General features: G+C 40.9%; 1 long non-coding RNA gene across 1 annotated transcript; it reads left to right on the top strand.

The window, feature by feature from the left end:
- The first annotated feature begins 470 nt into the window (after nt 1–470).
- On the top strand, nt 471–10,208 carry LOC141568923 (uncharacterized). The gene is made up of 3 exons (XR_012492251.2): nt 471–1,718; nt 1,804–1,906; nt 3,289–10,208. It is a non-coding gene; the product is annotated as an uncharacterized LOC141568923 (long non-coding RNA).
- The last annotated feature ends 5,160 nt before the right edge of the window (nt 10,209–15,368 follow it).

Here is a 15,368-nt window from a genome sequence, read left to right as displayed (position 1 = left end):
TCTGAGAATGCTTCATAACAAACAATGGTGTCTGAGAAGCTCAGCATTTTTCGCCGCAGCCCCTGGTGAGCTGCAGTGTAGGGAGGGCGTTGAGACGAGGCCCACCCAGTCTTGATTCCCAACATGGATGTTTTTCTACGTGTACTTCCTTCCCCGGGACACGCACATGTGTGTGACTTCTCGACACTTACTGCAGCATGCAAGTCTGTTCCTCCGAGGATGGAAGCGAGTTCATGGTCCTTTTGTATTAATACCAGGAGCTTTCTAAAGAGAAAGGGCTTGAGACCCTCGGAGACCAGGAGCAGAGAGCCCCTTAAGGATGCCACGCTGTTTTGCATCCCAACCCTCAAAACCATGGCGTTTCTCAGCCTGGATTTAGAGAATCCCATTTAGATATCTGGGTTTCTCCCACTGAACAGGCTCCCCCACCCCCCTCACCCATCCCTCTTCAGGCACCAAAGCCCTTTCTAAAATGTCTTCACCTTTCACAGGACACCAGCCCTCAAATCCCCCATTTCAAACAAATGAGAAAGAAACCTTTTTCCTCCAGGTTTTGCTTGTGCCCTGGCCACCCTAAGCCAGGATAAAATTTCCAGGCAGCGCATGTGTGTGTAATTGCTTCCTGAGAGGAAGACCGAGAGAGCCTGTTGCAAATGAGGTGTTAATGATGAGCGCCCCAGGATTTGTTACTGTAGCAAAGTCCCATCTGGATTGACTACATTAAGTTGCTTTTTATGTGGATGTGGCCCTTAATAGACTCCCTTCCTTCTTTGTTAGGGAGCATCCCCCAGTAGGAAAATGAAACAATGCAACGCAAATGGAACAAAGCCCACCCCCCTCTGTTCTGCTGAATAACTGCCATCATGCTGGTTTATTGGGGTGTCTTGTATCAGGTTGGTGCAAAAGTAATTGAGATTTAAAAGGTTAAAAATCATTGCAAAAACTGCAATGAATTTTGCACCAACCTAATAGATCTTGTGACCATATCTAGGGAGATTGCTCCGTATAGGGGTAGAAGTTGGAGACTTTCTTAGGGGATGCATTGCTTTCAACATCAACAATTGGGTCCTTGATGAGGAGTCAGAATATCTGGTGTTTAGTCTGAAAGCTGAGGTTTTAGAAGAGACTAAGTAACTTGAACAAAGTTCTGGGAGATCAATGAGACTAGGCTTTTCATCTGTAAATTAGGTTTAATAATTGCTCTTGAATGAAATATTACTCTGCTATGCTGCCAGTCCTCTCTCATTTTAACCTTACAAAAGCTCTCTAAGATGGGAACAGTAATAGCACTGAAAGGAACTGTGGTTAAAATTTAGGTCCCACCTCCTCATTTCATTAACAAGGAGACAGAAGCTCAAAGATACAGTATCCTGTCCAAGGACAACAAATGGCTAAGTGGTTGAATGGGGACCGGAACCCTGGTCTTCACCTTTGAAAGGGATTGGCTGTTGGTTGTAATTTTGGCCAAAGTAGAACTTGACTCATTCCCAATCCTTCCCTTTGCAAATAACTCCAGTCTCGCTTTCCTAAGGAGCAAAGTGATTTGGCTGAGGCCCTGGAATTCTCCCCTGCCTTAGACATTTGCCACACCTCTCTTTTAGTTGTCCCACGTGCCCAGCCAACAAGCTATCCCGTTGACTATATACATGGCCTTGGGGACCCTCGCCAGCCAGATAAAGCATCACTATACGGAAACCAACGCCTGGAATGCAGGATATGTAAGTTGAAGTAGCTGAATCAAAGTCAAGTTCTAAATTTTCTCAACCACAACATTTAATTTAGTCGTTTCCTTTATGACGATAGGACAAGGCGTTCGATACCAATGGGACCAGTTAAAGCTTTCCTGCGGAGTTGAGACCTGTTGGGGTGTCTTTGAGACCAGCAGAGAAGCGACAGTCTTGAAGAGGTACCTCCCCCAAAAGAGCACATTCCTGGTCTAAACTGGGATTCATTTCAGCCAACCAACTTTGCCTAAATAAATACAAGTTTCCTTTACCTCATTCAAAGGCAAAAATAAATGTCTAGAATGTTTGCTGATGGGGCAGATGGAGATGTTAATGTTTTCTAACCGCTCTCAAGAAAGACCCGATGTTTGTGGGTGTTCATCTCTATTCTGAGGAGGGATTTGGCTGTGGAGCATTGTGGGGAACGCAATTGGGTATGTTTCATTAAGACTGTGCCTCCGTCTTTTAATTAACTTCTTGTTCCTGTCTGTGGTGAAATATTAATTATTTTTTAATCATCACTGGGATGCACTTTAAGGAGAAGCAGCTGGAACCATCCAACCTTAGTTTCATTATACAGATAGGTGTTATAATAATTAACTTAATTAGCTTGTCACTGCTTGCATAAAATATGACTGTATTTGGAGAACAGATATTGCTTTGCTGGTCCAAGGTTAATTAAAAAATAGAGTGTGCAAAAGGTCAGGTTAAATGGAGTTGGCGGCACCCTGATATCTGGCCAGCGTTACAAAGAATGCTTTTGCAGTGGGCTGTGACCAGAGACCAGTCACGGCGGAGTCCTGAAGCTGTCTCTGGGGAGAGTCAACATCGCATCAGTGGGCTGCAGCCCACCTGTGGTGTTCTCTTTGCTCTCTACATGAGGGGTTCTTTTTCTGGGGGTCCATGAACCAGCACAGGACAGAGGGGGGAATCAATGAGACACTGTCTTTAAATCGAAGACGGTTCTTTGTGGTCTCTTGAGATCTGGATATACCTGAGTGCAAGGTCATCAACCCAGGAAAGAATGAGCTGTGCGGTACAGAGCTGACATTTACCAAACACTTCCCGTGTGCAAGGTACCAAGCTAAGTGACTTACATGAATAGCTCACTTCATCCTCACCACAATCCTGTGAGGCAAATAGTATTTTCCCTCCTTTAGAGTTGCGGAAACTGACCCAGAGAGATTAAATAACTTGTCCAAGGTCACACAGCTAGTAAGTGGTAGAGCCAGGATTTGAACCCAGGTAGTTTGGCTTCAGAGGCTAATTGTCAATCACTAATCCTCGATAATTGCTTTTGAATGAAATATTACTCTACTATGCTGCCTGGTCATAATATTAATGAAAATAAGTCATGTTTCTTGGGGAGAGGAGATTTTATAAAACACAGACTCACTCCTCCTAAAGCAGGATCCCTTGCAATGAGAAAACTGATACTAATTCGGAATGTGTCATTCTAATTAAAATGCTGAGGAACTGGTGTGGGCTTGGGAGAATAATTTTGCTCATTCCTTGTCAATATGTGGGTGTGTGTAATGTGTGTAACTGTTTTTGTTTTGTTTAGTAATTATACCGCAGTACATGAAATGCTGATTGGGTTCCATGATCAGTCAAGCCTTCTAACAGCTCACTTGGGAGAGTAAATGTGTTTTGCAGAGAAATTTACAGCTTTGGAGACATTGAGATAAGAGGACACTGCATCCCTTGAAAACGGCTCATCTAATAAGGGCTGGGCTGTCTGGAGACTAATGGAAATGTCACACTGAGGTGGTTACAGAATTGTGCAACACATTGTTGGCCTCAGCCCTGAAAAGTTAACTATGCTCTTTGGTGATTGGAGGGAAAGTCATATTCAACAGATGGTACCTGCATTAGGGACTGAGAACTGTGAGTGACCTGGAAGATTTGTCCACATTTCTAAGAAAATGATCTCAAAACCATTTACTCTGATTCCTCACGGCCTCCTGGGTTTGATTTCACATGATGGTTTGCTGACTTTCTCAATTGGAATGACTTAAAATTATTTCAAACTTAACTGTGTGCTCAACACTGCTATTATTTTACTTGAGGCTGTTATAAATTTGCCTTACAGTGATGTGTGGTTTGGATTGGATTGTGCTGATGTGGTTTGTCATGTATGATGCGAGATGTAGGACAGAAGCTTGGAAAGGAGGAGAAGGAGGATGTGAACAAAAAAAAAAAGTCAGTTAATATTATTGTGGCTGTGAGTAATGTGTCATATGCTGCTACTATTTGGATCAATAGTGTCCCTTTTTTGGATTACATGATCCAAAAGGTAGGAAGTAATATAGAAATAAGAGAAGCTATTATAGGATTCATATGTACAGGAACAAACATAGAATCCAGAAGCAAAAGGGATAAAGTGCAATAGTATGTACAGCCTATCCCCCCGCTCTGTGGGAACAGCCAGTAACTTCGCTAGAAGTCAAGCATCGTGGAAGCAAACTGTAGGGGTAGAGGCAGCATGACTCTGAGAATTGGACACCTGTGGCTTCCCACCTCAGTTCTCCCTTCGCTTGAGCTGATAGGAGAGGACAGATGGCAGAAAAAAATCATCACCTGGGCAGCAGGGGGCACCTGGAAGGATACCCTTGTGAGGTGGATGGATTAACAAACAGTGGTATAGCCTTAGGATGGAATACTATTCATCACTAAAAAGAACAAAATATCAGTTCACACAAGAGCATGGGTGGGTTTAGAAGACCTGATGCTAGGTGAGAGAAACTAATCTCAAAAAGCAATGTGTTATATAATTTAATTTATATGACATTCTGAAAAAAGACAAAACTATAGTAACAACAGACCCATGGTTGCCAATAGTTCGGGTTGAGGTGAGGATAGAAATGACTAAAAATGGCAGCCTGAGGGAGTTTTTTGAGGTGATGTACTTACTATAGTGTTGTTTATATGAATATTTATATACATTCATAGATTTGTACACAAATACACACACTTACTGTATGTTAATTGAAAAACAAGTATTGAGAAAGGTCATTATAATTTTAATTACACTTTTCCCATATTTCGATTCTAACACGTGCTTTACATAGTGTCACAAAGATACACGGTTTCTTTTATGTTAAATTGGTGCCATATTATTTTGTGTCTGAGGTTTTGTGTCCAGGGTTTACCATGAAATAATAAAGGAGTCTAGAAGGGTTTGTGGTTTCTTGGGGGACCTGTGTCATTGGATCCCAGGATAAGCATACAGGCAAGTGTCAGTTGGGAGGTGGGGCGAATCTTAGGAGAGCACTCTTAAGCAGTCAAGGCATTTTGCTAATTCACACCATGCCTCTGTTCTATGAGCAAAGACCATGCAAAGGAAGGGGGTGGGCCCATGCTTGTTTTACTGAGACTTCATTTACCTCGAGTAAAGGGGGTTTATGAAAAGTGTGCACAGCATAGAATTCCAGGAAGAGCCAGACAAGAAGGCCCGAGAGGAACAGGAAGTGGTGGGTGAGCTGGTGACTCTTGGCTCTGTGTTCCACCACTAATCATCATAGAGCTCATTTTCTCCCGTCTGGTGTTTCCTGTCCAATTACTGACTGGCTTATTCCTTCCCTTGATTCTTCATATCCTCTTTCTATAGCTTTCGTTCACTCCTAGTGACTGCTTCCTTATAGCTTCAGCTAATGGATGCAGTTATACCTCAGCTCAACTACCACTGCTAAATGCATATTCCTTGATGCGTTGAATGTGGCCCAGCTCACGGTTTTGTGCCAGTTCACATCACAGGTTGCTGACTGCTCAGGATCTTGTTGTCCCTTAATTCCACTCCAGGTCCAATTAGCTGTCACGAGGTATGGGAATAGTCGCCTGGCTTATATTATGCTGCATCTTCATGGGACAGTCTCACTTAGAAGAGGCAGTGGGCTTGGAGGCACCATGGTAATCCCATCTAGCATTGTGTTCCACATGTAGCAAACCATATTAGATGGAACACAGCGAAATGCTACATTTTGTCTAAGAGACAATATATACCGGAGACAATATATACTGGGGGTGCCAAAACAATGTATTACATTTTTCCCATATTTCCCATATTTTTCCCACCAAAGTGGACACTTTGGTCAACGTTGCACAAGCAGTTGTTGGCTGAATCAGAAGTGTCTGGACGCTGATGGTAACCACTTTGAGCACCACTTGTAATTGCAGAAGTCAAACGTGACTTGTTTTTTTGTTATCGGTATATATCAAGTATTACAATTTTAATAGTTTTTCCTTTCTTAAAATGAGTACACATTTATTTATTTTTTGGCACCCTCTGTATGTGCCAAGAACTATAAAGTGTCCGGGAGTTTATCCTACTTGTAAGGATAAACTATGAAGCTAATCTATTAGTAGTTCATGGATGTTGGCAGAAGACATGAGATTCCTGGGTCAGAGACAAAGGCCTTTATTATAGCACAACAGGCATGATTTTTGTGTTCCTGCAAGTTCCCCTTGATCCCCAAGTCCCATGGGGGTGATGCAGATAAGCCCAGATGGATGCTTTCATAAACACTGAGCTTCCCTGTTTGTCTAGTGAATGGTGAGCACGCCTCCTCTCTGGTCAGGAGCGGACGGTACTTGATCTCTCAAGGCCGCTGGCTGCAAACACAACCTGAGAAATAGACCAAGCAAAGAGCGGTCAGGATCTTGCATTCTTGGCATACCCAGCTAGAGCGTGCTGGGACACTCAGGGCCTGCAGTAGTGGTAAATGCTGGGCTCCTCCCAGCAATAAATTGCTCAGCCAATGTAGAAATAATGGAGAGTGCATTCAAACAATAAGTAGGATATAAATAATCTCTGCTTTCTACCACAAAGTATTCCTAGAAACTTCATCATTATAAGATTACAAAGTTAAAGTGTTCCCATTTTCTTTCTACTCTGCAGCCTGCCGGCCTCCCTCTGGAACAAAAATGATTTGGCTAACTATAAGACTGCAATTACCACTTGTGGCCATTTAATGGTATACTGTCAAAAGTCAAATTTTTCTTAGAGAAGACTCCATTCTTCCTGGCTTAATGCAGAGAGAAGGCAAGGCTCATTGCAACAATCCAATGAGAGCTGACACTAATTCAAGAGTAGCTTACCTGAGGCAGTTATTGCAGCCACACACCCCTCTGAGTCCATTTTACTCCTGGGTTCTCAGCTTTGATCCCCTGAAGGTAATAGGCAAATCCATCCACCTCAACAGGAACCGGAAAGATGACTTCAGTGCAGGAAGCTGCTTCCTTGTTTGTCTATGATCAAATTCCCAGTACTTCTCCTCTGGGTGGTTTATCAGTATTTTAGGGAATCTATTTGGTGATTCATGGTGCAAGGATCCTCTTCCTGTACTGGAAGACAGGTCATTTTTCTGGGGTTGCTCTCAAAACCACATGTAAAAACTGGACTGGTGATAGGAGGGTCCCTTCACGGAGTGTGTACTGTGTACCAGGCAGTGAGCTAAATGTTATTTCATTTTCACAACAACTCTATTATCCACCATGTATACCTGGGGTAACTGATACTTACAAAGGCTGAGCAATTCCCCAAGGTCACGCAACTGGTAAGTGGTGAAGCCGAGTTTTGAACCCAGCACTATAGGCTGACCAAGTGTTCACCACTCCCCTCGTATGTTCTCGGACACAGGCGGCCTGAGGTATCTTGGGACTTCTGGCTGTGGGCTGAGTGCAGCTGCAGTGCCATCTGGGGAAAGGACACTGTTTTAAGAGTCAGATGAGCTAAGATTAAGACCCCTAGTCATAGTGTCCCAACCTAGATTGCTATGTTACCCTGGCGAACAAGTGCCTGCTTCTCATCAGGAAACGAAGACTGGTCCTTTCTACGTCTCAGGCTTATTGAGATAGTCAGATGTCCATGAGAGTGCTTTGTAAACTCTAAAGCAATTCACAGATATAAGACAATAACAAATTGCTATTTGGTCTCCAATGAAGACTCTGGCTTCAATGAGGGCTCTGCTATCAGTGATCAGTGAGACAACTAACTTTAATTTCTGAGGGCCACATAGCTTTCTTTTGGTGCATCAGTTCAGACTGATGATTGGTGGCTGTCCTGTGCTGAGAAGGCTGCGGAGGTCACACCGGACTTGTTGTCTGATCACTGCAACAGTCAGTGTAGAGGCGAGAGGTTGTGTTCCTGCTTGATTATTCCATGCTGGTCTTAGGGTGAAGCTGATACAAATGAAGATAAAAGGAGTATTATGTGATGGCCCTCAAGAGTTCTGGAGGGGCCCCAGGCATGGGCATCTGTCAGAACGTCTCTTGTGGCATTTCCTTCAGTATCGGAGGCGTTCTTAAGGCGTTCGAACTACCCACAGTGGGAGAATCAGTTCTCTCACTGGACCAGCAGCTTGGAAAACTTGTCATCCTGGAGGCATGCCGAGGCCTGACTCCTGAGATGGAGAACTGGGCTGGGAGCCATAATGAGACGCAAATCTCCCCGGATCGGGGCACATGATGTGATGACAAGCTTTGACAGTGGATGAGATAAGGCGTGCTAAATGGAAGCATACATGGCTGATCCCATAACTTGCAGCATGGCTTCTATTAAAACCAGGCCTCCTGCCACATCATTCACACAAGTTTTCCTTAATCTCTGCCCATCAGTTAAGAAAACTGTTAGAAAAGTAACATTGACCAAAGCCCAGGGCTGTGACTCTGGGGCAGTGATCCTTGGAGTACGGGGATATGGGGCAGCGACATCTGAAATGGTCCTCGGGGAAAACAATAGGAGGCTCCCATTAAATATGACTCAGTCTGGGTGGCCAGGCAAACCCATCAGGGACCTACGTGAGAGGGCCAGCGTTTTCACCACTCTTGGCACACAAAAGTGTTTTCAAAGCAGTTCATAGCACATAGTACTCCTATTTGTAAAGTAACTTCACCATATTAAAACAAATTTGAACATATTTAAACAAACAAAACACCCATAGTCCCATTCCTCTGAGATAACCAACCACTGTTTATATTTTGGTATATATCTTTCCAGTATTATTACTGCACATACATACTTGCGTGTAGATAAATATAGGATCATACTATAGATCTGATCGGTCCATTGGGGTAACCAGTAGCCACACGTGGCTGTTCAAATTAGAATTCATTAAAATAAATAAAGATAAACATTCAGTTTCTCAGTTACGCTAACCACATTTCAAGTAGTCACGTGCTGTATGTGGCTATTGGGTAACACAGATATAGAATAGTTCCAACAACATAGAAAGTCCGACTGGACAGCACCAGTAATACAGACAGTCCTATAATATTTTCTTACTAATTGTGAACATCTTTCATGCGATAAAATATGACTGTACAGTATCCTTTTTAATGACTGCATAGTATTCCGTTGGGCACATATACAATCACTTTTTTAAAACCATTTCTCTAAAGTTCAAAATTCACATTACTTCCAGTTTGTCACAACTATAGTAATGATTCAGTAAACTTTCCAAAGTCTAAAGGTTACTTCCTTACTATTACTTCCAGAGCAGTTTGCAGTTTTCAGGTTTTTTCATACCTGTTACAGAATTATCTTCTGGAAAGAGTGCATAAATTTATACTCCTCACAAGTAAGGTACGAAGTCTAACCAAAAATTTAGAAGATTATTGTTTCTTTGATAGTTGAAGGAGCATTCTCTCAAAGATGTTTTTCTTTGCTATTCTTAGACTTCTAATAGGCTTTATTTGGGTTTATACCCACTTGTATTTCTTTTGTGACTTGCTTTTGTTGAGCTTTAATTGAAATGTTTATTCTTTTCTAATTGATGCATACAAGATCTTTATATGTGAAGGATCAAGCTTTTACCTCATACCTTACAAAGGCTTTTTATTGGTTTGTCATTTGCTCTAAATTTATTTTTTAAATTTACAAGCATTATTAAATTGTATTTAGTCAAATCTCTTGGTGTTTTCCTTTTAGAATTCTGCCTTTGGTAAGACATTTTAGCTCCACCTTGCTAAAAATTATACATAAATGTTCACTATGTTTAATAGTTTACTTTTTAAAAACCACCTAAAACTTTAATACATCTGGAGTTTATTTAGAGTGTCATGTGACTTTGACACTTACATTTACTTTCTAAATGATTAGCCAGTCTTCCCCAAACTATTTGTTGAATTATTTATTCTTTTTCTACTGACTTTAAGTTTCACCTTAATCAAAATTACATTGATATTTATATACATACTATGTACTTTGGTCTGCTATTATACTTCATAGTTTATTTTATTATTCTGTCTTTCCAGTTTGATACAAGTAACATATTGCTTTAATTATTGTACTATATATTACATGTTAATATCTGTGTGGTAAGAAGTACTTTTTGTAACTTTTTCTTTCCAAAATGTTTTTTGGCTTTTCTAGTGTGCCTTTTCTTCCACATGGATGTGAAAACCATTTTGTGAAATTTCAGAAAATAATCCTGTCAGAATTTTTATTGGCATTGTTAATGTAAAACTAAATTTGTGAAAAAATAATATTGTATCAATATTGAATCCAAAAATGTGGTATGTATTTTAATTTATTCTCATTCCTGTATGTCTCTTAGCAACATTTTTCAATTGTTTTCTTCATATAGGCCCTGAATATTGCTTATGAACTTCATTCCCATTTTGCCAAAAACTTAGCTAAGTTTTCATTATCAAGACAGCCTTAGCACAGGCTTCTGGGTGGTTGAGGTGGGGGTGAATTGGACTGGGAGCCATACTAGAAAACAAATTCCCTGGACTGGGCACATGATCTGATATTTTAATTTTTAAATAATTGTTGTGAATGAAATCTTTAAATACCATTCTATTTTGAACACATTATTGGGTATACATAGACACAGTATAAATTTTGTATATTTAGTTTGTCATTAGCTTTAATAGTATTGTATTTTTTTATTAGTTGTAACAGTTTTTAGGTTGGATATCTTGGGCTTCACAAAGAGATAATCATATCATTTGCAAGAAATGTTTGTGAACATGTAGAATTTCTACTTTTTTTATTATTATAGATCAATATTGTGGATTGCTGAAAAAGTGTAATTGTTTCAGACAGATAGGCAGACCCGGGGTAAATTCCAATTGCACCACATACTAACTCAAACCTTCCTGTAATTTTCCCAATTTCTGAGGCTCAGTGTCCTCAGTTGTAAAAAGGGGTAATGATACCTACTTTACAGGGATCTTCTGAGGATCAAATGAAATATATCCTGAAATATATACCTGGCACATATAGCTGCTATTATTGCTTGTGTGATTGAAGTTGGCTGGAACTCCCAGAACCTGAAATATTAACTGTAATGGTGGACATCGGGCTTTAATGGTAATAGATTCACTGCTAAATAGAAATACTAGACATTGTTGATGACTGTGGTGACGGTGGTGATGGTGGTGGCGGTGGTGATGGTGGTGATGATGACCATGACAAACATTTATTATGCAGTACATCTATCCAAAAGGCAATTACATAAAATTACTCTAACATCTTGCAGACTTGCTCCTAATCATACTGCTTTTATTCATTCATTCCATCATTCCATGAATTCATTCAAAATCACTTGTTGAACGTGAATTGAATCTCTCGCTTCATATACCTCAATTCTTACTACTACAGGGCTTGTAATGGGATAAAGAATGGGGTTAGCCTTCCTCTGATGAAAGATCATTCATTCCGCTGTCATTTACTGATGCTGGTGATAAAAAGATGACTAAGATAAGGATCTTGCCCTTGAGTCATTCTAGTTAAGAAAATCAGAAGTGTAAGGAGCGTTATCCCAGAGGAACATATAAAGGTTGTGAGACCACAGAGAGGTAAGTGCTTGCACAGGGAGCCAGGGCCTTACTGGCTTGGGCTTGTGAAGGGGTGGGAAGGGGACAGGGCTATAGAGTTGGTGGGAGTTAGGACTGGGTGGGTCATGACTCTAGGTGGGTAAGAGAGCCAAGGCATGCCAGTGGTGGGAATAGCTTATGCAAAGGCACAGAGGAACACTGAAGACAGTTCCCTAACTTGCCAAATACCTTATTTTTCTACAGTGAAGTTGAACTGAAAGTAAGTGGACTTTGTGATGAAATGCAATTTGAAGTAGCCTGGCTACAAATTAGAGCTTATCTTGGATGGTTTAATGAGGCCAGCAGAGTAAAAAAGGGAAACAGTGTGCCTTGTTAATATTCATAGTCATGATATCTACTGGGGCTAAATAAAGATAAAGAAAGTAAATATAGCTTTCACTGGGAAAAGACTGGGGACAAAATGAAGAACTGAAAGAAACTACTACTTTTAAGTGGAAACAAAGGAGACATTACTTTCCTTTTAATTAACTCAGTCTCTTTATTTTTCTCTCTTCATCCTTTTCTTTCTTTCCTCCCAGACCCTCATTCAACAGCAGGTTTCTAGGCGGGGTAGATTTCTTATAACACTGATGAGGATTATTAGCTAGAGGTATAGAAGAAGGTTATTTAACTTTACCCTAAAATCATACACAAATAGTACACACGGGAAGGATGTACCCCTTCAGCCTCTGTTATCTGCTGGAGAATCCAGAATTTGGAGGACTCATTTGTCCTCCAGGGTCAGCTTCTCCCTTCTCTCTCTCTAGCCTGCTTCCTTCTCAGGTATTTCGGTTTGGCAGGCTATTAATGGGTGGAACATACAGACACAAGGAAATGATTTTATGGGCTTTCTTCTGGGCTCATGTACAATTTTTTTAAATTCCTTTTGATCCTCTAAGATTCCGGCAGCCAACTCTGGTTAACATCACCCAGAAGTTAGCTGCACCCAGAGCTTTCCTAGGAGCCTGGCTTTTCATGTGCCAAGCTGCAGGCAATTCTGTCTCCTTCCTGGAGCTGGAGGCAGAGGAGATGAGGAGATTCAAGCAAACAGAAATGGCAAGTCAGATTATTAACATGTGAATTTGATCAATATTTACATCTGTGCAAAGCGTTTTGTACCAGATAAATACCAAATAAATCTCTCAGAAATTTTATTGCCATCTCCCCACCTCTAGATTGAATAGCTTAATCCTCAGTTCTTATATATGAAATTCCTGATTCAGGGCCTGGTAAGAATTTAAGATTGATCTGTTCTGAAGCTTTAGCCTATTCTCCTGAAATTCCTAGAGGTGATGGAACAGAGCTGCTACCCGTGCGCATGGATGGATTGCGGGAGATGCATGGAAAGTAGAAAACTGGAGAGAGACAAGTGCCCAGATTTTCAAAAGGACTGCTTCACACAGTCACCAGACGTGTGAGCCAGCTCACAATCATTGCCTAAACAGGGTTTGTGCCAGGCTGGTAACCTAGCCCCATGTCTGGCTTTTGATCAGGCCTACCAGGCAGGCCATTTTGATGACATTGGGAGCACTTACTGATACATGACATACATAAAGGTAAAATACAATAAAATACAGGTAAAATTGTATTCATTATGAGTTTGATTCCAGACTGGACCCATTCTTTTACTTTGATGGGATTGCTAGGCTACTTCAATCAATGAAGTACTATAATCCTAGGGTGTCTTTTTTTTTTTTACATTTGCATTAAAAAATTTTTTTGGCTTACCCCCCGCCAGCAATTTTATTGAGTTATAATTGACATATAACATTATGTAAAGGTGTACAACATAATGATTTAATGTATGTATGTATTGCAATATGATTACCACAATAAATTTAGTTAACATCCATCACCTCACACAGGTACCAGATTTTTCCTTGCAATGAAAACTTTTAAGATTTACTCTCTTAGCAACTTTCAAATATAGAACACAGTTTTGTTAACTATAGTCATCATTGTTATATATTACATCCCCAGAACTTACTTATAACTGGAAGTTTGTACCTTTTGACCACCTTCATCCTATGCCCCCACCCCCTACCTCCTATTTCTAGTGTATCTTAACTGGACTCTTGGTTAACTAATTCATTGAATTCGACTAAGGTATTTGAGCTATCCACTTTCTCTACATAGACAGGTAAAAAATTATAGATTGAATGCCAATGCAACTAGGAAGAATTGTACCTTATTGAGCCCTTGGTTCCAAAAGTTGAAGAACAAAAATTAGCTTCAATGTGGGACGTTGTCTCTAATGGTGATGAACTATAGGGCTCTGCCCTAGAAGCAAACTTTTGCTTATGCCAAGTTTGTAGGCAGATTTTAGACTCATTACATTTGTGGATAACACTGGAAATGTTAAATAATGGAACTGAGCCCATCAAATGGGCTCAAACCATGGGTCAGATGTCTGTAGCTGGGAACATTGGAAGCTGGCTTTCTGTTTATTTATTTCTTTTCTCCCCCCCTCCCCCGCCCACCCTTCATCTTTATGGCATGTAAAAGTTTATAAATCCCACACAGGGCTAGGGAGAGATTAAAAGCCATGAAGGGAAGTGGGTAAGGTAGTGTCATTCCATACATTCTTCAGTCCTGGTCCACAAGTTCAGGGAGGTCCAAGACCACAGAAATCCTGAGTCGTCGCAATGGGGACAGAACTCAGACCCTAGCTCCCCTTCCTGGTGTATTATGCTGACATTCTCTAAAACTACTCTGGGAGTGACCAAGTCTGCCTTTCTGAACACAAGCATTCAGTGCAGTAAAACGATGTTTATGGAGCTCTGCACATGCCTGATGAGTTCCTCTAATCAGGCAGCCAGGCCTGGGATAAAGCAACCACTGCTAACATGTGCTTCTGCTGAGGCGAGCACATCAAAAAGACCACCAGAGCTAAAAATAAGCGGCACAGAAAATGCATTCAGGCCACAGCATCGAGAACCAGCACTTTAGACGGGTTACCACAGATGCTGAAAATGACTCAGTGCTCAAGACTGAAATGTTAGAGATAAAAGGGACTACTAGAAATCACACGGTCTAATTTCCCACTTGGATATGGAGAACGTGGTGCAGACGGAGGGTAGCTGATGTCCCAAGACCGTCTAGTTAATTATTGGCAGGGCTGGTTTCTTGATGCCTGGTCCAGGGTTCCTCCTACCCTCCATCACATTGGTCTGATTGTAACAACAATAACAACAACATTTGTATAGCTCTTTACAATTTAAAAATTAAAGTGATTTAATGAAGCCAGCAAAGTAATGAAGGGAAGCAACTGTGTTTTGTTAATAATCATAGTCATGATATCTACTGGAGCAAAACAAATAAACAAAAAAATAAGTATAGCTTTCACTGGAAAAAGATTAGGAACAAAATGAGGAACTGAAAGATTCTACTACCTTTAGGTAAAAACAAAGGAGATACTCACTTTCTTCAGATTCGCTCAGTCTCTTTCATTTCTCTTTCCATCTTTGTCCTTCTCCTCTTCCAGACCCTCATTCAGCAGCAAATTTCTTGGCTGCATGGGTTTCTTACAGCACTAATGAGGATGTTATATTTTATATTAAAAAGAGATAAGGCAAATATCGCCCCCATATTATAGATGAGGGATCTGATGCACAGAGAGTCCAGGTGATTTTCTAAAAAGCACGAAGCTAATGAGCGATAGAGAGATAGACTCAAACTAAGGCTTCTTGGCTTGCAGTCTAGTGCCCTTTCTTACTCAGCACGTTGACCTCCTGGCCGGCACTGAAACAGATGGGGTGGGTCCCTGGGAGGATTTGTTCTAAACTTTTTAAAAAAGCTCTACAGGTGGATATTGCACTCCTA

Source organism: Rhinolophus sinicus, chromosome 12 (assembly GCF_057876585.1).
Source record: "Rhinolophus sinicus isolate RSI-liver-muscle chromosome 12, RSI-T2T, whole genome shotgun sequence".
Classification (NCBI taxonomy): domain Eukaryota; kingdom Metazoa; phylum Chordata; class Mammalia; order Chiroptera; family Rhinolophidae; genus Rhinolophus; species Rhinolophus sinicus.
This window is presented reverse-complemented; position numbering and strand designations above follow the sequence as displayed.